Consider the following 23,250-nt stretch of genomic DNA (forward strand, 5'->3'; position numbering starts at 1 on the left):
ACACACATTTACTTTTGCTTGTATGTTACACTTACAAAATGTTTTAAAGTTCAGGTCAAGTGAACAAACACACAGTAAAAGGAATGGTAGAGGGGACTGAAATTAGCCACATGGAAGGTGGGCTGTTTGGCTTCTTATCTTCCTCTTTGACATCTGTTCTTGTTTTTCTTGCTCTCCTCCTCCTCTTCCTCTTCTTCCTCCTCTTTCTCTTCCTCCTCCTCCTCCTCCTCTTCTTCAATAGAGACCCAACCCAGGGCCCAATGCATATGAGGCAAACTCTCTCCTACTGAGCTTTATCTCCAGCCTTGATCTCCATTATAGTACACGTCTGAAATTTTCCATAAAATATATTTTTTAAAGTGAGGTCATAACATCACTGTGTAAACCCCTCCAGCTGCTCCTCAGCTTTCCCTGTTAAAAACACAACGGGTTATTGGTGACCAGGTCAGCTGTTCTGTCACTTGGCATAGCCCAAGGGTCTCTTTACCACACCCGCTGTGGCCTCCTTCCAAGGGATCCCGGACCTCAGGGCCTTTGCACTCGCTCTTCCGTGGGCCTTAGTTGCACACGCTTTGGGGTCAGCATATTATGACTCTGATAGGGGCCCTTTCATCAAAGATCCCCCTGGACCATCCCAAGTAAGTCCTTCGACTGCTACAATTGCATTTCATATCCCTGGATTTCCCTACTGTTCTTTCAACCTGACGTTTGAATGGTTTTCTGACGTTTCTACTTTTTTGTCTACTTGTTATGACAATGCCAGCTCCCACTAGGTAGGGGGCCATCACAGCTGTACCCAGTGGCCAGATCAATGATGACATCTAGCAAACAGTAGGTGTTCCAGAAACTCGCTGAATGAATGAGAAGGGTCTTTGGCATCTTCAAGAGGTGCCATGGGGTCCCTCGCCATGTTCCGCACAGACCCTGCCACCTGTGGCCTTGCTGTGCTGTACTTGTTTGAGTCTGGCTGCCTGCCCTGGTCATTCTGGACCCTGGGGCTGTCTTCTCAGAGACAGAAGGTTCCACTGGAAGCCAGAGGGCTCATATCTTCCCCATGGTTCTGGAAAAATGGGAGCCATAGAATCTCTCAAGGTGACTTTGGAGCCTGACCTGTCACTCACCAGCTCTGAGATCATGCAGGTTCACTTCACTTCACTTCCCCAGCATCTGCCCATAGGGAACCCAAAACCTACCAACCCCGCAGGGTGACTGGGTGAAGAGAGTGCTTTCGCTGCCAGGTACCGCTGATAAACATTTTCACAGCTCTCCTAGAGTCGCCAAATGGGTTTTAATGAGGCAGGCACATCATCTTTGGGGCCGTTGGCTGCCATATCCATTTTCAGAGAAAGCCTGGCCCGCCCTCTCCCGCGGCACCTTCGCCCCGCACCCTCCTCTGCTCGCCCCGCGCCCTCCCGCTCGCTCCCCGCGCTCTCGCGCCGCCCGCTCCTCGCGCTCGTGCTCCCGGGCGCCGGCTGCGGAGGGAGCTGCTCTGCCCGCAGCTGGCGCAGCGCGGGGGCAGCCGCGGGTGGGCGGGAGCCGCGGGCCGGGGCGCCGAGTATGAGCCGCCGGCGCCGGCCGCGCGCTGCTCGGGGCCGGGCTGCGGCGCGAGGGCGGCGCGGGAGCGACGCTGGCACGGACCGAGGTAGGCAGCGGCAGCCCCGCGCGCCCCTCGGGTCCTCCGGCGGGCCGTCCCCTCGGGTCGTCAGCGCGGGCGAGCCCGAGTCTGGGAACGGGCTCCGGCTAGGGCGACGTGGAGCCCCGTGTGGAGTTCCTGGAACTCCGCCCCGGGCTGGACGGCGGGACCCCTTCGCCTCTTGCACCTGCGGCGCACGGGGCAGCCGGGACGAGCATGGCGGGAGCGCACCGAGTGGCAGGCGTGGGCACCACTGGCAAGTCCACTGCCCAGGGCCTGGCGTGGGGGAGGGGGCCGGGGATCCAAGGAGCTTGGAGCTGCGCAGTTGGAAGTTTCCATTTGCTCTTGTGCATTCTGGGTTTGGGGTGGCATTTCACGCAGTTGCTGTTTGGCAAGGAATTGGGGCGTAAACACTGCATTTGAGGGTAGAGAGCCTGGGGCATGGTGAGGTGCGTCCCTCTGTCCCGTGGGCCGGGGGTCATTTGAAGGACCGTTTGGGAACGCACACTTCGACAGGTATAGCTGGCTGGTTCTAGTCAGAATAAACGGTGTGTGTGTGTGTGTGTGTGTGTGTGTGTGTGTGTGTGTGTGTCTGTCTGTCTGTCTGTCTGTCTGTCTGTCTGTCTGTCCATCCTGCAGCCCGCTGACTTGGGGAGGGACTGTGCTGGTGGGTCCCTGCTCTCTCCATCCTTAGCTACCTTTGCGAGATGCAGCTAGTGGCTATTGACAGAAGCCTGTCTATTGGAAGCTGCCCGGGTTGAGACTTGGAGATGGCCAGGCTCCCCTTTTTGTTCACTTTTCCCTGCTTTTATTACCCTCATCCCACTGCGGGACAAGGGAAAGCCCGGGTTTAGGCGGGGATCCCCAGCTCCCACTTCTTTCTTGATTAAGTTTTGTCTATCCCCCAGCCTCTGTGGGCAAGACCCTTCCCTGCTGGGGCTTGGGTTCTCCGCAGCAAAGCAGCACCTTGCACCTGATGGGAGACCACATATTTGGACTTGTGAGCCATGACAGGCCGAGGGCCCTTCTGAGCCGTGGTCTCAACAGAATCACACTCTGGATCTGATGACTCCTGGGGATTTACATGTTGATCTTCAGTGGCACCACTTTAGGACCACAGTACCCCAGCTCCAGAAGGAGATCCATAGTGGGAGGACATCAGGGACGCTTAGCTGTGTGGTCTGGGGATAGAAGTGTGGGCTCCCTGGCTGTTCAGCGTTTTTGTTTGTTTGTTTGGTTGGTCCGTGCCCTCCCCTCCCACTAGGGTTGTGGATTGTAGAGCAGCAATCAGCAGCCCTTTGGGTGGTTGTCAGCTTGAAGTGTGTATGTGTGTGCGCCTGTGTGTGTGTGTGTCTTCCTGGCCCACAGGCTCTGCTTCTGAGAAGACAGAAACCAGACTCCATGATAACGTGTGAAGCTGTGTTCTCTTACACGTGTCCTCTGGAGTTTGGGAGCCCAAGCAGATGTTCCCAGGTAGGGGTGGCAGTAGCCTGGCCCCCAAAAAACCATCCGGGAGTTTGTTTGTTTCTGAGATGCATCTTCCTGCTGCCAGTGTCTTTTACCTGGCAAATTGTGCCAATGGAACCGTTCAGACAGAACAGAGCGGGTTTTGGTGTAACTTAGCAACTACAGACAGAGGAGGAAGGAGAGGAGGAGAGGGAGGAAGAGAGAGGAAAACAGAAGGGGCATCGGGCTGGGCCCTACAGAGGCCTTGCTGAGGGGGTAAGCAGCACCTGTGTAAAGTGTCCCCCTTCCCCTGGCCCCCCAGTACACAGGTGGGGAGCAGGTTGCCTGCCTGGTTGCTGGGTCCTGCAGAGGCAATCAAATGGAAGTTGGAATATGCTGGAGTGTTTATTTTTCCCTTCCCAGGTAGAACCACAGCAAAGGGGCCTGTACTGAATAGCTAAGGTTGCAATTTATGCACAGTCACCCTCCACACTGTGAGGACCACTCTGGCTTGGGGCTAGGCTTTGGCCAGTATTGTCCAGGCATCTGACAGAGCCTTGGAATTGTCTCAGAACTGTTGTCTCCCAGAAGCCACACTGCAAAATAGGTCGAGAGTAAAGATGCCCTGCCAAGGCAAGGGGGCATGGAGCTCCTTCCTGCTGTGGTGAAGGCCTCAATGATGCCTATGTCTGCATGGCCGTGTGCCACAGGAGAGGCCCTGCTGTGGAGAAAGACCTGGTCAGGGCATCTCTGGATTCTGCCAGGTCCCTACCTTCTGCTCTCTGGTGGGACTCCTCCCTCCCTCCTTCCCGCTTTTCCTCCTGAGGCCATCTGCTCCAGCCATGGTCTGCTCTGGCTGTTTTTCTCTCAGAGCTTCCAGAATCTGCCTTGTGTGATTTCCGCCCACTCCAGGCTGCCTCCTGGGTTCCTTTGCTAGCTTGCCCACCTCCCTCCTGCCTGTGAGTGTGCACTTAGCAAGGAAGCGATGTGCTAAGAGAGGGCGGAGGCGGGGTACTGTGTGGCTTCTTGGAGAATATTTCTTTGGGAGGGGGAAGTGCCCTGATACCTTCTGGTCACTGGCCCTTTGGGGATCTGTGGTAGACACATGGCTTCTTTTTTTTTTTTTTTTTTTTTTTTTTTTTTTTTTTGTCCTATACCTTTCTCACATCTTTCTGTGCCTAGAGATTGGGGCTGTTGATATGCGTGAGAGTTAGACACAAGGGGTGTCCTGGCCCAATTCAGAGTAGGCAAGCCATTGTGAGTCTATCAGTACAGTGTTGCTGGGTTGGGGTCCCCAGGAGGTTTCCACACAGCAGTCTTGGGTTATAATTTGGAAAAGCTGGCTAGTATCAGCAGGGCCTTGGTGTGACCAGAACATGGGGCGGGGGTGGAGGGGGCAGAGTGCAAAGGGCCAGGATGTTACAACTCAAAGCTGGAAAGGGCCTTGTGTTCTGGCAGAGCTGGCAAGTGGCTGTCTTAGGTACCACACGGTGATACCTGTCAGGTGAGGGAGTTGGGTGTAAATGTTATCCATGGCTGGCCCTGTCGGAGGATGACAAGGAGGGATGCTGCACAGGGAGACCCAGATGACGACAAGTACCTCTGGAAAAAAACAAAAAACAAAAAAACACCTTGGACCACACAGGTACCTGTGACCCTGTCCTGAGAAGCCTCTCCCTCACCGTTTAATTGACACAGAACTCCCTCAGGAAGCCTTGGCTAGTGCTGGGATGTGAAATAGGTTACTGAGCGCACATTTGGTCAACCTACCCACCCCCTATGAGGACCACTCTGGCTTGGGGCTAGGCTTTGGCCAATGTTGTCCAGAGCCCCTTGGAAGCTGGTCTGTCTCTCTTGAGCTGGCTGTGGAGTCAGGGAGCAGAGCGCTAGCTAACTCCTGGAAGGGAGGCATGAAACTAGGCCTCTGGGACTTCCACCGACTTAGCCTGGGGCCAGTGCTGCACGCACACGCGCACATGCGCATGCGCACACGGGGCTCATCTCATCTTCCGTTTGCCAGCTCCTGCTCACGCTCATTCCTGTGCAAGCTGATTGGAAGATGTGTTCTCTGCCTTCGTACCCTGCATTCTCACTTCCCACTCCCTCCCAGCCCACTTCCCTTCTGGCACGCACCCTTTCCACCCGGGAGACCCCCCCAGCTGAGGCTGTGGACCTCACTGGCCCTGCTTCCAGATGCTCTGCCTCCAGGTCTGGCTGCCTGGCTCTTGGTCCTCCTTTTCCGCCGACCTCCTTGTAGGCCCCTCCGTGGCTTTACCTTGTGTCTCAGGACACTCAGTTTTCTATCTTTCAGGGTCCTCCCTGCAACTCCAGCATCCACTCTTCACACCGAGCCGACCCCCAACTCCCATCAGCCGCAGCTTGAACCTGGGGCTCCTTTTAGCAATGTGCGCCATGTTTGCTGGACTTCTTCTGGGTGACCATGGGTGGCCTATCCACTGCCATCCTGCCCCTGAGCTTTGCGTGCCTCAATATTGGCATCTGAGTGCAGCCGGCTGCAATCCTCTCTCACACTGAGGTGACATCCAGCCTGGCCCAGCCCGCCCCAGACTTTCCTTGAACCCCCTTCCACTTGCTGAACCCTCTGCTCTCCAGCCTGAGCAATTTCAATGACTTCCTTCCTCTGATACCCTTTCCTTACACAAACATGGCCGCTGCTAGGTCTCCCCTTAGCACCATCATCATCATCATCCTTTTTCTGGTGAGTCTTCCTGTAGAGACATGATGTACAGGTGTCCAAGGCTTCTACAGTGAGTGTCCTCAGAGATTGTCTGTCAGTGATTCCCCAGACCTCAGTCAGCCTCAGTCCCCTTTGGAACCCCATCTCTCTAAAGATGCCCATTCCAATGAGATGTGGGTTGGAGTCTCTGAACTGCTGAGCAGAGTGAGGCAGAGGAGAATATCTGCATCTGAGAGCATTGTATACAGAGGTCTGAGACTGAGAGAACACTTCATCTTCAGGGAGATGAGAGAGGGACAGACTTAGGAACTCTGGGACAGGTAGAGGGTATGGGGGAGTGGGCCTGTTTAGGAAGGATTAGTGGGGACAGAGCCAGGGGGACAGTCCCCTGCTTGTCACCAGCACTTCAGTTTCTCCAAGTCTCACCCTCAGACTCTACCTTAAAGAGAGAGTTCTCCCTGGATGCAGTTGCCATGACAACACTGTTAACAAAGACTAGCTTCTGTGGAGGAGGCAGGCTTACCCAGAAGCTGAGGGTGTTGGGAAAGGGTGTGCATTCTGATGAGTGTGTTTGCAGAGACTCATTTCCCCTCCCTGGCTGAGGTCACCCAGAGCTTGAAGCTCCTCCTTGATCCTTTCTGCTTTACAGGCCTCTGGTACCCAGAGCCACCCAATAAGGATGTAGAGTGATTCCAGCCATAGCTAGGACATGGGGCTAGGCTCAGGGAGGCCTCCTACCTGAGCTGTGGACTATGTCTAGGTCTCGTCCCAGACACGTCTTAAAATGAGTTACTGTAATTTGTTGTAGAAGCCCAGGCTCACAGGCCATTACCCCTGCCACCATGGAGATTCTGTGGCCCGGCCCCTCTGGGCTTTGAGCTCTAAGCAAACATCTATTGGCTCTGTCCCCCCCCCTCTCAGAAATGGTTTGAATTAAATGAGGCAGTGCATCAGTGGCCCCAAGCATGTCATATGGTGGGATCCTTGGGCTTCTGAGGGGAGCCTTGATGGAGAGATCCAGTTTTCTGTCCAGAGGGCTGAGAGAGAGTTGGCTGAGGTTGGGCAGGACATTAGGGATAAACCAGGTTGGAGGCTAGAGGCTTACGAAGAAATTTGGGGGAGTCCTCGGGTGCTGAGATACAGAGCAGGCAAGGGAATATGTCAGTTACTCATTTTATTATCGTTAACAATAGTGTGTAACCCCCACCCACGCTAGGCTGGATGAGAGTTGAGTCTCTGGGAGACCAGCCCGAGAGCAAGTGAGCACTTAGGCTGTTCCAGGAGAGCCTAGGCCTTAACTCCACTGCTCAGGAAATACAGGGCTCATCTGGTGCTGCACTTTGGGAAAGGGGCATCACATGCTCTGTGCCCATCCTTTCTCTCACCTTGGTGCTCCTGGGAGCCTGCTAAGCTGACCAAAGTAGAACCTTACAGTGTGCTGTAAGGAAACCACTGCTATCCAGGCGCCTGAGCCAAATCATTTTCTGTCATGTGGAAAGGGGGGGCGGGGTGGTGAGGATCCTTAAAGTCTTCCAAGGAGGTGTTGACAGTGGTCTAGCATGGCAGGGCTGGCCAAGGCTGAGAGTAGACAGGGCAGCATGGGGTCGGGGAAGGGAGTCTGCATAGATGCAGTCTAAAAGGAAGATGCTTACAACTCCATGACATCTCCTGGGCCGCAGCCTGAGTGACGGAGTGGTCACAGGTGTAGAAGCAAGCAGCAGACACACTAGTGAGAGCTTCTCCAAACTGGACATGAGTACACCCCTGTGGAGAGCAGACAGACTGCTCTTCAGTCTGTGCCTCCGATGCCAGTGCAGTTCTGAGGGCCAGAAAAACCAGACCAGACGATTCTAAAACAGTTGACTATTTGTAAGATTCCAAGATCATATAGGCAATGGGACTAGGAACAGTAATGAGAAATATGATGGGATTAGGGATAACTGATACAAACACAGTGAAGGGTATCTTGGGAAAGTGGCCATCATGTCACTACAGACCCTGAGAGTCAATGTCCTCTGAGAACAAAGACATATTCAAGTGTCTAGCCTGTTTCCAGCTCCTGTGGTGGAGAGAGCAGGAATATCATGAGGCCTGCAGGGGGATAGGTGTGCCCTGGCCTCTCCCCGGCATCAAGCTAGAACTGTGTCTGGAGAGCTTCCTGCCCCACGGCATTAGGACACTAGAGATTCGAAGGCTGCTCTGTGGTCTGCAGCAGCCATTGTGGCTCCAGGATGTGTCTAGGGATGACGCTGAGATAAAAAGCCGTGAGGAACATTATGGCAGAAGAGCCATGAGAAGATTCCTACAGCACATGTCTGGACTGGCCCTGGTCAGGCTGGAGAGTGGAGTCAGGAAGGAGATGCATGGGTGAGGGACTGTATGTGGATGTATAGCCTGTGACAATGTCCAGTTCATAGTCTGTGTGCTTACCAGCCTGCCTCAAACCCACCACTTCCCTGCACACCTTCCTGTCACGTGCATCGTGTGTCCTGCCTACACTAACATGCCAAGGGAAAAACTGTGTGGTATAGCTCTGTCTCCGGAGCATACATTGCGCTCCCTCTAGGCTCTGGTACAGTATGGCTCGTATCCCTGAGGAAATGGCATGCCAGGTTGGTCATGAAAGACAACGAAGTTCAGGGAGTGTCTTTACTTGCCCTGCTGTTTATCTCAGGCCCCCTTTCAGGACAGGATCTTCTTGGCAGGGCTAGGAGCAGGTGCTCCACCTCAGGATCGGACACCCCTATACTCATCTACTCAGATGATGTAAGCTGCTAGGTGGGATTCGACCGAGTCATGCCTGTTTTCCCCTCTTTCAGGGAAGGTTAAGTACCAGGGTACCAGACCTCTAGGAAACACAATCCCACCCCCCATAGCTCTGAGATAATTTACTATAGACATAGGTCATTACGGGGCGTGAGGACAGAGTGCTTCACATCTGCCCCCGACATCTCTCCAGCCTGGCTAGTAGCTTCACTAGGCTTTAGCCGTGTGCTTGTCCACAGGTGATGACCATCTGGTCTACCAGGCTGTGGACAGTGAGTAGAGGGATGGGCTGTGGAACTACACTCTTTGCAGGCCAGGAGGGCAAGCTGTAATGAGACCCACCAATCCCTGTGAAAACCTAGGTAGAACAATCTCCAAACACACCAAGCTGGATGTGGCAAGGGGGCTGGCATTGGACACTGAAAACGTGTGTGTTTTAGGCCTGCGAACAGACAGGGGACATCAGACTGTCCTGTGCTATCTCTTGGGAGCAGAAGTAGACAATGCCCCACCCCCACCAGAAGGGGCCTGCAGATCCGAAAGAACTAAGCGGTGCCGGAGGGGGTTCCTCACTCTAATCCATCCACAGACTTCTGAGCGCTTTCCTGGCTAATTTTTATCTATCTATCTATCTATCTATCTATCTATCTATCTATCTATCTATCTATCTATCCCCTCCTTTCTCTCTCCTTTGTTCCTTTTTGTTTTTGGTTTGTTTTTGTTTACAACTTAGCCATCTTGGAGGCTCTGTCCTCTGTTCTTCCTACCTGGCCCATGGTCCCCTCAGCTCCCGCCATTTTTTCTAGTCACACTTGGCTTCATGATTTTAGGTCCAGACCAAGACCCAAGTTCCATATGCCTGGCATGTAGCCAGGTTGTTATGTGTTCTTGGAGGACATTGAATCCCAAACAACTGTTTCCCTTGTTCTCCATGTCCCATGCCACCCTCACTTTCCATAGCCATCTGATCCCACGCCCCTCGAACAGGCTGAAGTTAAACTTCCGGGAGCCCTGTCCTCCCTCCTGCTTCTCCCCACTCACTGTGGTGCTCCTCCCAGGGAGCCCTGTCCTCCCTCCTGCTTCTCCTCACTCACTTGTGGTGCTTTTCTTCTCTCACACTTTCTCCGCTCAGGGTCCAGCGTGGCCTGGCCACCCTCTATGAGAACTCTTCTTGCAAGATCCCGTTGTCCTTTCTGCTGATGTCCTCAGCGATGTTTGGGCAGGACCACAGCACCTTTCTCGATACACTACCACTCCCTGCCACACCTGTCACCTACACTGCTCAGCTGTCTCCACTGTCCCTGCCCCGAGGACTTCAAGGCTGGTGCTTCTGGCTAGGGTTGGGCTGAGAGTTTCACCTGGCCTCCAGGAATCTGGATTGTTGATGGCGCCACCAATCATGCCTCTCCAACCTACAGATGTCTCGTTTTGCCAGTCTGTGACCTTGCTGCAAGCTTGCTTCCTAGTCATATCTTTTTTTTTTCTATTTTTTTCTATTCATGTCTTTTGGCCTCTGTCCTCTCAACTTCAGCTTATTGGTGACATTCTCTTGTCACATTCCAACTGGTTTCTACCTTACCACAGTATGGAGGTAGACTGGGGAGGCAGGAACAGATGCTTTCTGTAGTGGGGTCCTGGCAGCCCAGGACCTGTCCTCTCTTGTGTAGTAGTAGTAGTCATGTAGTCTGGTGGTGGCAGGGGGACTAAGCTTGGAGTCTTAGCAGAATTCAAATAGGGAGCGCAAAATCCAGGAGCAGGCATAACTGCCCAGGAGCTGCAGGGCTGCTGCTCCACACAGGTGACCTCAAGAAAGTCCTTTGATGACCCTGAGGTCTGGAGAAAGAGCTGAGAGGAGCCATGTTCTCTGGGTTGAATATTAATTGTGAAAGTTAACTTAGAGCCCTTGGCATGTTTCTAGAATGTGGCAAGCGTGGCAAACTTGATGTTGTGATGGCGGCAGAGGAGGAGGGGGTGATGGAGGTGTTGTTGATGATGGTTTTGATGATGGAGGCAGTGATAATAAAGGTGGTGGTGGTCATGTCAGATATGGTGGTGATGGCAGGGGTGTGGTGGAAGAGACCCGTGGAGGTGATGGTATTGGTGATAGAGGAGGTGGTGGTGGTGCAGGAGACAATGGTGGTTGTGATGGTGACATTGCTGGAATGGTGCTGCTGCTGGTGAAGGCAAGGATGATGGTGGAGGTGTTGGTGATGGTAGCTTTGGTAATGAGGGGCACAGCTGGGGTAAAGGTGACAGGATTGGTGATGGTGGCGGCGGTGGTGTGTATGTGTGTGTGTGTGTGTGTGTGTGTGTGTTGGAGGAGACAGTGGCGGTGGTGGATATGTTGGTGAGTAAGGATGGTGGTAGAAAAGGGTGGTGCTGATGGTGTGGAGGAGACAGTGGTGTGATGGTGGGAGTGTGAGAAGGAAATGTGTTATTTAGATTCTGGCAGCAGAGTCATAAAAGCATTCTAATACCTTCTTGGTTTGAGGAGGGCCTTGCTGAGGAACAGTGAGACCTGCATTTGTGGTATGTGGGTGTGTCTGTGGGTGGCTGCGCACTTGGCTAGCTCTGTTCCTCCTGTCTTTTATCCTCCCTGCCCTGGACATCTGCCCCCACATATCTGTGGGAGCTGCCTGCCTTTGGGGGTATGGGGAGCAAGGCAGGTGCAAAGCCACATCCCCAGAAAACAGTGGGAACAGGTTGGCACCCCGGAATCTATCTCCTGGGAGCTGAATTAGAATGGAGGAGCAGAAGCAGGAAGCTTAGCCATGATTGGAGGGTGAATCACTTTAGTTCCAGGCCCGATCCTGGCGCCAAAAATGTGTCAGGCGTTTGGGTGACTTTCTGCTTCTCGACTTCAGTTTTTACACCTGTGAAATAAGCTCAGGCCTTTTTGGGATAATTGTGGGGCTGAAATAATATCTGGAGACAAACACCTTGATGTATCCGAGTGTTCAATGATTTAGTGGCTCCGGGGTGGACACTGCCTGCCAGTGTAGTCTCAGCGAGCCAAGTGCCAGAAGAGGCTCTGACAGGAGCTGTCATGAGACTTGCATTGGCTGGGCCCGGGGCGTTAGGCTGGTCTTAGCTTTGGCACTCCAGGTTTAGGCTGACTCCCTGTTAGATGGCAGTAGGGCCACCAGGCTGGTCTAGACAGGAGACCTCACGGTCTGTGCATGGGGTGGGCAGCCTGAGGGCTGGTGAAGCCCTGGATCCTCCTGCCCTCCACTTCCAAAGGGAAATAGCTCAGCATTCACGGAGGATGTGGCAGAGCTGGCTTGGCCTGAGTTTCTTGCCTCTTGTTCCTTCTGTTGCCATGGAAACAGACCAGTGAAGCTTCCTTCCCTATCTCTCACCCCCTGAAGCTGGTGGAAGAGGCAGTCTGGAAGAACTGCAGAGCAGAGGGAGAGAAGCCACAGACCAGCTGATCCTTGAATCTCAGATGGGAGGGCGGGAAGGGAACAAGTTTCCCAGGGTCTGGGTGCAGATCAGTGCAAAGCCAGCATGAGGTTGCAGCCCGCTGCCCCTAGGGCCTCAGGGTACCAATCCCCCAGCTGCACTGATTTTAATAGCATTTAGAAAGTTCCGTGGACTCCTGTGGATGCAGGTCCTCCCCACCTCCAGGGTGCCTTTGTTTGTGTTTTGGAAGTCTTTTCTGGACATGCCTGGCCAGTGCACACAGCAGCTCGGCACTCCATTGCATATGGCATTTTATTTTATGAGGCTGTGCTAGGGGTTATGTGCCTTGATTTCACACAGATGCATCTGAGAGCATCCTCTCCGAGTGTGTAGTGGCCTTTTTGTTTGTAACAGAGTGACGTGGCAGTGCATTTGTCATATTGCTCCCTTTTAGTAAACCGTCCACCACAGCAGTACTGTTTGACTCCTTTTCCAGTGAGCATGGGGCCTGTTTCTCTGCTCCTTATCCTTGCCAGTCTGATTAATGGGATACACCTTATTCCAATTTTAGTTATCATTTCTCATGTAATGAATTGGATTTGGCATCTTTCCCTACTTATACGATCATCCTGGGACTGAGGCGTATAGCTCAGTGGTAAAAATACGTGCTTAGCACATGGGACATCCTGGGTTCGATCACACCAACACTGAAAATAAAAATCTCTCTGTAGTTTTTTGTGTTCTTATCATGTGCAAAGATTTTGTCTGGACTGTTGGTCTGATTTGTTTAGACAGCATCTGTCTTGCTCTGTAGCACAGGCTGGGATGTGGCATCCCAGCTTCCTGAGTGCTGGGATTACAAGCATGCACCGCCATGGATGGCAGTTTTTGGTTTTGGTTTTTCAAGACAGGGTTTCTCTGTGTAGCCCTTGGCTGTCCTAGAACTCACTCTGTAAGCTATATCTACCTGCCTCTTCCTCCCAAGTGCTGGGATTGAAGATGTGCACCACCTCTGCCTGGCTATAAGATCTTTTAATCTTGGGAAACAGGTACTTTTGAGGATGATTTATGAATATTTTCCACAGCTTATTGTTTTCATTTTGTGTGTTTGGATTTTTGAAGATATTTAAATACAGGTAGCAAAAACTGATTATTTCAAACTGACTTGGAGTTTTAAAAACATTCCTATTGGGTATGAACCTCCTGATATTAGTTTCTGTGGGTCATGCATAGATGCCTGCCTGTAATTTCAGAGCTGTCAAGCCAGCAAGAAAGTCTTCTCTGCAGCTATGAAGGAATTCCATGTGCTTTTTTTCCCATAGGCTTATGACTTTCTTCCTCAAATTGACTATTTGATCCATCCGGTAAGGCTCCAGTCCACATTTTCCAGGTGACTCCCCATTTACCCAGTGCCACTTGCTAACAACCTTCTCTTCACTGGCCCAGCACCTCACCTGAACCCTGCACTAGGCTAGGATTACTTCTGAATTTTCCTGTTTGCTTGCTTGCTCTGATGTTCTGATGCTATATTTTAACTCGAAACTTATTTAGCGACAGGGGTCTTACTGTAGAGCCTGGTCAAATCTTGAACATTCAACTCTCCTGCCTCGGCCTCGTGAATTATATGAGCCATAATGCCCACCCAATATGGGTAAAATCTTAGCTGGCGAATATGGATGTGTTAGACATGGCTCTTATAGGGGAACAGAACCAATGTAAGGTGTGTGTGTGTGTGTGTGTGTGTGTGTGTGTGTGTGTGTGTGTGTGTGTGTGTGTGTGTGTGATTTGTTGGCTTGGCTAGCATAGTAGGAGTTGGTTAGCCTAATATGCGTGCTGGAGAGGCAGAGCGCCTGGTACTTGCTCAGTCACAAAGCTAGATGTCTCATCATTGTCAACATGGTGTTAAAGGCCTGGGAGCCCTGCAGAGTTGCTGGTATTTAGTTGTGTTAGAAGACTGAAGATGCCGAGAGCATAATAGAGCCAGGCAGGTGACACGAGCCACCTGTTGGAAAGCGATACTCGGTTTGAGGGTGACTCTTCCCCACTCAGCTAATCTTTTTTGGAAACTCCCTCATAGGCACGCCCAGAGGTGTGTCTCTCTGGATGATATAGATCCCGTCAGGATGACAGACCAACCGTCAAGGGCCTGTCTTGTCAGTTTGATTCTCAACTGCATTGCCTTATGCTATATTTAACATCCAAATTAAGACAATAACAACATCATAATTCTACTTAATATAACCTAACTATCTATTGTAGGATGGAAAATGCATTAATTATCCCTCCAGAAGAGATGACAGTCTCTCGAGGAATGCTTACTCTTTTAATATTCCATAGCCAAAAACTATATAGATTCAATAATAGTTAAACATGGATCTCAACTCAACTGATGTAATATACATGGATGGTACTGGAACAGAAGTGGAAGAAAATAAGACATCTATCTGCTTAATATATGCAGATATGTGCACACACATTAAATTCCTAATGCAATATCTCACTGACCTTTTTATATGAAATCCATGTTATTTTTAAAGTTTATTTATTCATTTTATACATATGAGTGATTTGCTTACATGTATGTTTGTGTATCACATGCATGCTTGGTACCCACGGGGGCCAGAAGAGGATGTGAAATCCCCTGGAGTTGGAGCTATAGGCAGTTGTGAGGCACCATGTTGATGCTGAGAACTGAAACCCAGATCCCCGAAAGAGCAGTGAATGCTCTTGATCACTGAGACATCGCTCTAGCCCTACAAATGTATTTTTAAATAAAATAGGACAGAGATAGTCATGGCAATTACAACTCTCCATTCTGTAACTGGAACCCAGAACTTAGGCACGTAGAGGACACAGGTGTGCAAAAGCCTCGCTCCACTTCTGGGGTGGTGCAGTCCTGCAGCCCTGCTTGCACCCCCAGCTACTGGAGCAGCAGCAGTGGGTGCTGGGTGAGAGCATATACAGTCTTCTGGAGAACCTTGCTCCAGCCTTCCAAGCTGCTGCCACCCAGTTGGCATAGTGACTGCATCTCTAAAATGCCATCCCACTGATCACGCCTGCTGCTTCAGGTTGGATAAGAGCATCACAAGACTGGAGCATTCCATGAGCACGCACCCACTCTTGCATTTATTTGGCTGTTCCTTGATCAGATGGCACGTGGAAAAGGCATTCTGTGACTACCTACGATGTAGTTTTGGCAGAAGCCGTACCCACCAGGAAAGGAAAAGCCACACCTAGAATGAGCGTCTGTCCCAGTAAGGACAAAGCAACATCTTCCAACAAAGGAAGTGGTACAGTGGGGCCACCCTGCCACTGAGTCACTGGTTGGTCACCCTGGGAATGGCACCACACCAGGAGCTCAGGGCCGGTTTCTGTTGCTGGTAGATCTGGCACTCTGCAGCAGCTGCAGCCATGTCAGCCTTGCTGAATGGAAGTCCATATTGCTGTTGTTGTTGTTTTTTTTTTTTTGTGTGTGTGTGTGTGTGCTCTTGTTCCAACAGAATACTTGACAAAAGAAACTTAGGAAAGGGAGGGTTTGTTTTGGCTCTCACGGTTTGGGGGTGAAGCCCACTATCAAAGGGAAGGCGTGGCAGTAGGAGTGTGAGGCCGATGGTTGCACTGTGTTTGTAGTCCCGAGGCAGAGGAACATGAAAGCTGGTGATCAGTTCAGTCTCTCTCTCTCTTTTTTTTTTATCCAGTCCAGGACTCCAGTCCATTGGATGGTGTCAGCACTCTCAGGGCTAGCCTTCTTTTTTTCAGTTAAGCCTTTAAAATTAATTATTTAAGTCACTTAATAGCGTATCAACATAAAAATGCACCATCTTAACGCAATGTTTTAAATTTATTCTTTGAGAATTTTATACATGTATGCAATGTATTTTGACCCTAGTCACCTCTACTCCTCCTTCTGTCATCACCCAGATTCTCTCCCCCAAATCTCCCTGCCATCTTCTTGTCCCCCTTTTAATAATAGAACAACCGAGAGTCTGATTAGTGTTTCCTGTAGACGCATGAGTGTGGGGCCATCCATTGGGACATGGCCAGTCTAACAGAGGCCACAGCCGTGAAGAAAGCTGACTGGTCCCTCCCTAGCAGCATCAACTGTCAATAGGTCTTCAGCTGGGAGCGGGGGCCCCGTGACCCTCTTTCTCCCACACTAGAATGTTGGCTCCATCGATCTTGTGTATGTTGCATTAGCAGCCACCTGCGGTTGCTGGAAGACTCTGTTTCACCCCAGTTCTCCCTAACCTCCTAATCATAAAGTTTTGCCCCTCCTTCCATGATGTTCTTTGAGTTCTGTGGGAAGGGTGCATGGCATCGATATTCCCTTTATTTAAGTTAAGAGGAAAATATAGTCACATTGTTTCCTCTCTTCCCCGTCTTCCTTCCAACCACTTCCATGTCCCTTCAACCTCTAGTCCCTCTCAAATGGATGGCCTCTTTAAAAACAAGTTTTCATTGACTTTTTTTTTGTTGTTGTTGTTGTTTTGTTTTTCGAGACAGGGTCTCTCTGTGTAGCCCTGGCTGTCCTGGACTCGCTTTGTAGACCAGGCTGGCCTCGAACTCACAGCAATCTGCTTGCCTCTGCCTCCAGAGTGCTGGGATTAAAGGCGTGCGCCACCACTGCCCGGCTCCATTGACCTTTATTGTGAGTGTAAATTTCACATCATGCACCCCAGTTCCACTCATCTCCCTATCTCTTCGTGTCCACCCTCCATCCTTGAGAATTCCCCACCAAAATAAAATAAAATAAGACAGAATTTTAAAAAATCTTGTCATGGAGTGTACTGTGTCACATAGGACACCCGTTTTGTTCACACATCTTTACTTGAAAATGCTCATTACAATGAGTCACTGGTCTGTTTTGAGGTCTCTGGATTCTGCTACACTATTTATTCTGGATCCTCACTGGGACCCTCCTGGCTTAGCCTGCTGTCGCCCCGTGTCACGGAGATCGTGCACGACTCACATATATGCCTAAGTATATAAACACACCCTGCTGCCCCCACTTAGCATGGCTTGTGTAGATTTGATTTCAAGGCTGATTGCTTTGTATTAGATAGCTAGTTAAGGAGCCTGGAGAGGCTAACTCTCATCTCAGCAGTCATTAGTTACCCTAAGTTCTTTGTCTAGGGGTGGGACCCCATAAAAATCCCCATGTTTGCATTAGCATGTCTGTTGGTATTTTCATTGTTTAGGTCGTGTTTAAGCAACTATATTGTTGAGGTATCATGGATGTAGCTTTTCTGTCATAATCTAGGAGACACAATGTCATGGCAGACTTCCTCTCTGCGTTATGACCTGTTGTGGGCTCCTGTAATGGTCTACCCACACTGGCTGTAGAGAGAAGCGTCTTTGATGAGAGGTGGAAGCAGCATTGTCTGTAGGTACAAGGATGAGTTATAGAGCGCCATTAGGAATTGCGTGGTAGTTGCTCTTCTAAGGCTCATATAACACTAGCCCAGCGTAGTTGGCTAGGTTTCTAGTATCAGGCATGATTTTTTTTCCCTATTGAGTGGCCTTAAGTCCAATTAGACAGTTGTTGGTTACCACCCAGGCCTTAGGTGCCACTATCGCACCTTGAGGGATATCTTGCCAAGCTGTTCATTGTTACAGTTTGTTGGGGTAGCAGCTGGGTGGGGCTGTTAATTGCTTCCCTCTATTGGAAGTTTACATAGTACTTTCTGGTACTTGAAAGCTAGGGCACGTGAAGGAGGCTTTCAGGTTAGGTCCAGCTAGAATCTTCTAAGCCCTGTGTCTAAGGGGTGAGGTGTCTTCAGCATTGAGGACTTTCCTTCAGCTCTGGAAGGCAGCCAACGGGGAGCAGCAATAGTCTACATTGCTTTGTGGGTCTCTTAGACTATATCGACTAACAGCTTGAATGGAGGGTTTTCATGCCTGGTACTGGGGCTCTTATTACATAGTCTATGGCTTTTATGGGGAGCATTGTCAGCTAAAAATAAATTTATCATGTGACCCAGCTATAGCACCTCAGGGCATATTCCCAAAGGACGGGACATCCCTCTACTACCCCACATTGCTCAGCAATGTTCATGTCGCCTCCATTTGCAATATCTAAGAAATAGAAACAACCCATCCATCACCAGACAGATGGATAATGAGGATGTGCCTCTTACACAATGCGATACTGCTCAGCTGTAAAGAAAAAGGAACCCATGAAATTTGCAGCTAAATGGATGGAACCAGAGAAGATTATACTGAGTGAGGTATCCCAGGCCCAGAAAGACAAAGGCTACGTTTTCTCTCTCATCTGAAGTTCCTAGTCCCAAATCTTTAAGATGTGAGTACACAACACAGAGTAACTGCAGAAACCATGAAACGGGGAGTATAAAAGTACATAAAAAAAGAGTATAGATTGGTGGGAATAGCAGGATTCAGGTGATATGAAGGGGTGGGAACAGTTTAGGAAGGGGCTCTAACTGGGGAAGGGGAGAAAGGTCAACACAGAAAGGAGAGGGAAGTAGGATCAAATGGCACCAACAAGCCTTAAAGCATTGTATTACTTTATATTTACCATATATATATATATATATATACATACATATATATATATATATATATATATATAAAACAGACAGACAGACAGACAGACAGACAGACACACACACACACACAGACAGACACACACACACACACACACACACACCAAACACATGGAAGCTGATAAAATGGTAGGTTTCCATGTGGATTTTCCAAGCATCCTTAGTTATTCTCCCACCTCCGCCAACGCTCTAGCCTCCCATCCTCTTCTCGCCTCACTTAAGTCTTCCCACACACCATTCCTCTTCCCCCGTCGTGCCACCTGTGTCCTTCTGTCTCCTCTCCCACAGGTCTCTGCTTCCTCCATTCAATGGCCCTTTTCTGGTGGGAACACTTTTTTTCTTTGAAACAGGGTCTCAGTTTGTAGACCCTGGCTGGTCTGGAACTCATAGAGACCCTTTCCTGCCTCAGCCTCCTGATGGCTGGGATTAAAGGCATGTACCACCACACCTGGGTAAAATACTCTTGTAGACACACCTGGAGGCATGCTTTCTGGATGATTCTAAATCCTATCAAGTTGACCATTTGGAGCCACCATCATACAGTGCAGAGCCTCCATCCCTGCCACCCTGGCCACTTTGGTCATGACCCTGTCAGGTAAAGACAGGGATGTTTGACTGTTGTCAACAGAAAGGGACATTTCGTCTACTGAATGTTTGAAGTCTTCCTCTATAACGGTCTCCCGTTGGCAATCACTTAATTCCATGGGAAACAAATATGTGCGTGTCTTTTGCTATTTGGAGTGATCTGCTCACGTGCCCCCCCTAAATTCCAGTCGTGTATGTATATTCCAAGCCCTCAACCATTCAACCATCCATACGTCAGTATATAGTTTTCACACCCAGATGTTTTCCCTTCCAAGCAAAATGTCTGACAGCATATGCTGCCTGAAGTTCTATCCACTATGAAGATTTCCATCTGCAAACCAAGCCCTCTTCTCTCCTTTATAATCAACCGCAGGGCACACCTCATGATGCTGTAGGCCCATGCTTTGGGATAGAACGCATTATAGCAGTAGTGACCTACGTGAGTTGGGCTACTTCTTTGTATAACTCATTTGTGCCTCTGGGATCTGCTAGAGCCTGACCATGTGCATGTCATTTTCACTTGTTGATGGATTGCTGTTGTGTGTGTTCAGCTTTTTATGGGTGGTAGGTCAGGTGGAACCCAGCTTAGGGTGGGTACCTCGTCTTTCATGGTAATTTGGTGGCCTGTTGTCAAGTGTTCAGTTTCTATGAAGGCCCTGTAGAAAGCCAATCACTGATTTTCAAAGAACAAAGTCATTTGGACATGATGGCTGGGCCGCAATACAAAATCCCTAGGCTCTCTGCTGTGACTCACCTATGGCAGACTGTCAAAGGCTCCAGATAGCATTCCTAGCTGCTGTTGACACTGAGAATCATTGGGTTTGCTGGATCAGGTGTCCAAAGTGGCAAAACTGCCTACACAGCAGCCTAGATCTGTCGAAGTGACTTTCTGTTCTGGGGTCATTCAAAACTAGCAGCTTGTGGAGTCACTTGATGTATAGGCAAGAGCAACACATCCAAAATTAGAATGTGTCGCTTACCAAGCCCAACACCCGCTAAGCACAGTGCCTCTTCCTTGGTGGTGGAAGGTCCTATGTCCAACAACTTAACCTGCATCCCCACACCACTGGACTCTTAGAAGGTGTGTGTGTGTGTGTGTGTGTGTATGTGTGTGTGTGTGTGTGTGTGTGTTAGGCTTTTGAGTTTTGGTTGAATTTATTTCCTATTATCTGATATGCAACTGTTTTATTAGCAACTCCCGAGTGGTTGCTACCTTCTGCTCACTTAGTCCAGTATACACAATGCCATCAGTTTACAGGCCAGTGTGATACCTTGTGGAAGAGAAAGGTGGTCAAGATCTCAGTGTACTAAGTTATGATCCAGGGCTGGGAAGCTGACATGTCTGGGGCAGAGCAGTGGAAGTGCACTGATGGCATTGCTGGTTGAAAGCAGATTGCTCCCTGTGGTCCTTCTTGATAGGCAGAGAGAAAAAAAGCATTTGCAAGATCAGGAGCTGCACACCAGTCAGCCCAAGTGAGGAAGTCACGTCCGGGGCAGCACCTGCAGTTGAGGTTGCCACTTGGTTTACTTTGTGATAACCATCTCTCATTTCCCAGGTTTCATCCATCTTCTGGTCAGGCCACACAGGAGATAGACAGAGATGAAGTAGGAACCACTAACCTCACATCTTTCAAGTCCTTGGTGGTGGTACAAATAGATTTTGACTTTCTCCTTTCTTGTTTTTTAAATTAGAAATTTAAATTACTTTTTGTTTTACATGTATAAGTGTTCTGCCTGCATGTATCTCTGTGCACCATGTACATGCCTTGTACCCGAAGAGGCGATAGAAGGGTATCAGATCTACTGGGATTGGAGTGACAGATGGCGGTGAGCTGTTGTGTGGGAGCTCAGAATCGAACCAAGGTCCTCTGGAAGAGTAGCCAGTGCTCCTAACCGCTGAGCCATCGTTCCAGCCTTTCCCTTTCCTTTATTTATTTTCTTCTCTTGCCTAACTGATCTAGACAAGTCTTCAGGCACTATATTGACTAGGAGTGGAGAGAGTGAGGCCCACATTTCAGTTCTGATCTTAGTGAGAATCACGTAGAGATGCTGTGCTGGCCATCTGTTGAGATGATCGTGTGGTTTCTGTTCGGTTGTGTGCTGGGCTTTGTTTATCGAATTACATATAAGCTGAACCATTTCTGTATCTCTGAAATGAAGCCATCTCAGTCATGATGAATGCTCTTTCTGATATTTTATTTTTATTTTTATTGATTTTGTCTCTCATTTTCTCTCTCTTTGAATACGCGCGTGTGCGCACGCGTGTGTGCACAGGCACATACATACCTCACCACGTGAGTGAATATCAGAGGAAACGTTTTGTGAGTTGGTTCTCTCCTTCCATTGTGGGTTTTGGGGATGGAATCCTGGTCATCAGGCTTGTGTGGCAAGCTGCCTGCTGAGCCATCACCCTGGTCTTTCATATGTTCTTGAATTCAGTTTGCAAGTATTTTGTTGAGAATTTTTAAATTTATGTTTATCATAATTTTATTTATTTATCTACTGTTGTGTCTCAATCTGGTTTTGGTATAAAGGTAATACTGGCTTTGTGAAAAGGGTTTGAAGTATTCCCCTTGAGTGTTATATTTTATAGAGTAACTTGAGAAAGCTTGGTGATTGTTCTTTAAGGGTCGCAGGACTCTGCGGCGAGCCATCTGGACGGTACTGTTTTTAGCAGGAAGGTTATTTTATTATTCCTTCAGTTTTGTGCTTGTTATAAATCTGCGTATGATGATGCTTCTCTCATCTCAGTTTAACTTTGGTGGGTCATATGCATCTCAAAGTTTGCCGTTTCTTCCAGCTTTTCTAATTCAGTGGACTATACGTTTTAAAGGAGTGCCTTATAACTTTATGAATTTTATTGTTATCTGTTGTAGTCTTGCTTTTCATCTCTCTCTTTTTCCACATTAATTTTGAGACAGTGTTTCTTTTTACCTCCTTTTCTTTTCTTTCTTTCTTTTCTTTTTCTTTTTCTTTCTTTCTTTCTTTCTTTTTTTTTTTTTGTTTTTGCCAAAGTTTCTCTGTGTAGCCTTGGCTGTCCTTGCACTCAATCTGTAGACCAGGCTGGCCTTGAACTCAGAGATCCATCTGCCTCTGCCTCTCGAGTGCTGGAGCTAAAGGTGTGCAACACCATGCCCAGTTGAGACAATGTTTCCTACTGAACATGGAGCTAACTGACTGGCTAGACTGGCTGGCTTGCTAGCCCTAGGCATCCTCCTATCTCTACGTCCCTGGTGGTGGCATTACATGTGTGTGCCACAATTTCCAGCCTATACAATGGTGCTGGGGATCTGAAGCCACCTCCTCTTGTGTACATAGCAGGCAGGCTCTTTACTGAATGAGCCACAGATGTTGGGTTTAGTGATGGTGATGGGCACATTCGAGCTCTCCTCATTGTGGAAGAGCACACTTTACATCAGCCGCTTCAACTTTCCAGTTTCGCTGAGCCATCTGATCCCCTTGACCTCTAGCAAGGGGTCTCAGGCACCTCCAGCCTATTCATGGTAGGCCTTTTGACTCAGTCTCTAACCACTCAATAAAACAAATTTCTAATTTCTGAGTATTTTAGTTCATGGCTGTAACCCCAGCATCTGGGAAGCCGAGGCAGAAGAATCATTGTGAGTTTGAGGCCACCCTGGGCTACATAGTAAGTTTCAACTAGCTACAGACACAGTCTTTAAAACAAAACATAAACATTTGGTAGCAGTTTTAAAACTGTGTGTGCTGCAACATTAATTCCAGAATCTCTGATCTGTGGATTTATATCTATAAACTTAGCCCTAGTTTTAAATTTACTCCTCCATTATGGCACAGCCTGCAAGCTCACTCCCATGTGTATAGTCGCCAGCCCTCTGCTTGTTGGAATTAGAAAACCCAAGACGTTCTTAGCAAAGTCCTGATCTCCTCACGAGTCCTCTCTATGGATCCGCTGAGATGTGAGTCTGGTCAGAGGTCTATAGGTGAAAATGGTGGTGACATGGGTCCTGCGGGGTCATCAGCATGTCCTGCTTAGCGTCTTCTTCAGGGGCACTAATTGCCAGGTTGATAGACAGTGAAGCATTGATTCACTCTGGCGATAGAGAGAGGCCAATAGTGCAGGTACCTACTACTGATATCCTTGTCTATATCTATATTGATCTAGGTCTATCACCTGTCTC

At 49.3% G+C, this 23,250-nt stretch overlaps 1 protein-coding gene across 1 annotated transcript in view; it reads left to right on the top strand.

Annotated features, from left to right (window-relative positions):
* The first annotated feature begins 1,575 nt into the window (after positions 1–1,575).
* Rasgef1a (RasGEF domain family member 1A) overlaps positions 1,576–23,250 on the top strand; it is an 86,955-nt gene continuing 65,280 nt past the window's right edge. The window contains exon 1 of the mRNA XM_051155173.1: positions 1,576–1,642. The gene's annotated coding sequence lies outside the window, so the exon portion shown is untranslated. The remainder of the gene's footprint in view (positions 1,643–23,250) is intronic.

This window comes from Acomys russatus, chromosome 13 (assembly GCF_903995435.1).
Source record: "Acomys russatus chromosome 13, mAcoRus1.1, whole genome shotgun sequence".
NCBI classification, from domain to species: Eukaryota; Metazoa; Chordata; class Mammalia; order Rodentia; family Muridae; genus Acomys; species Acomys russatus.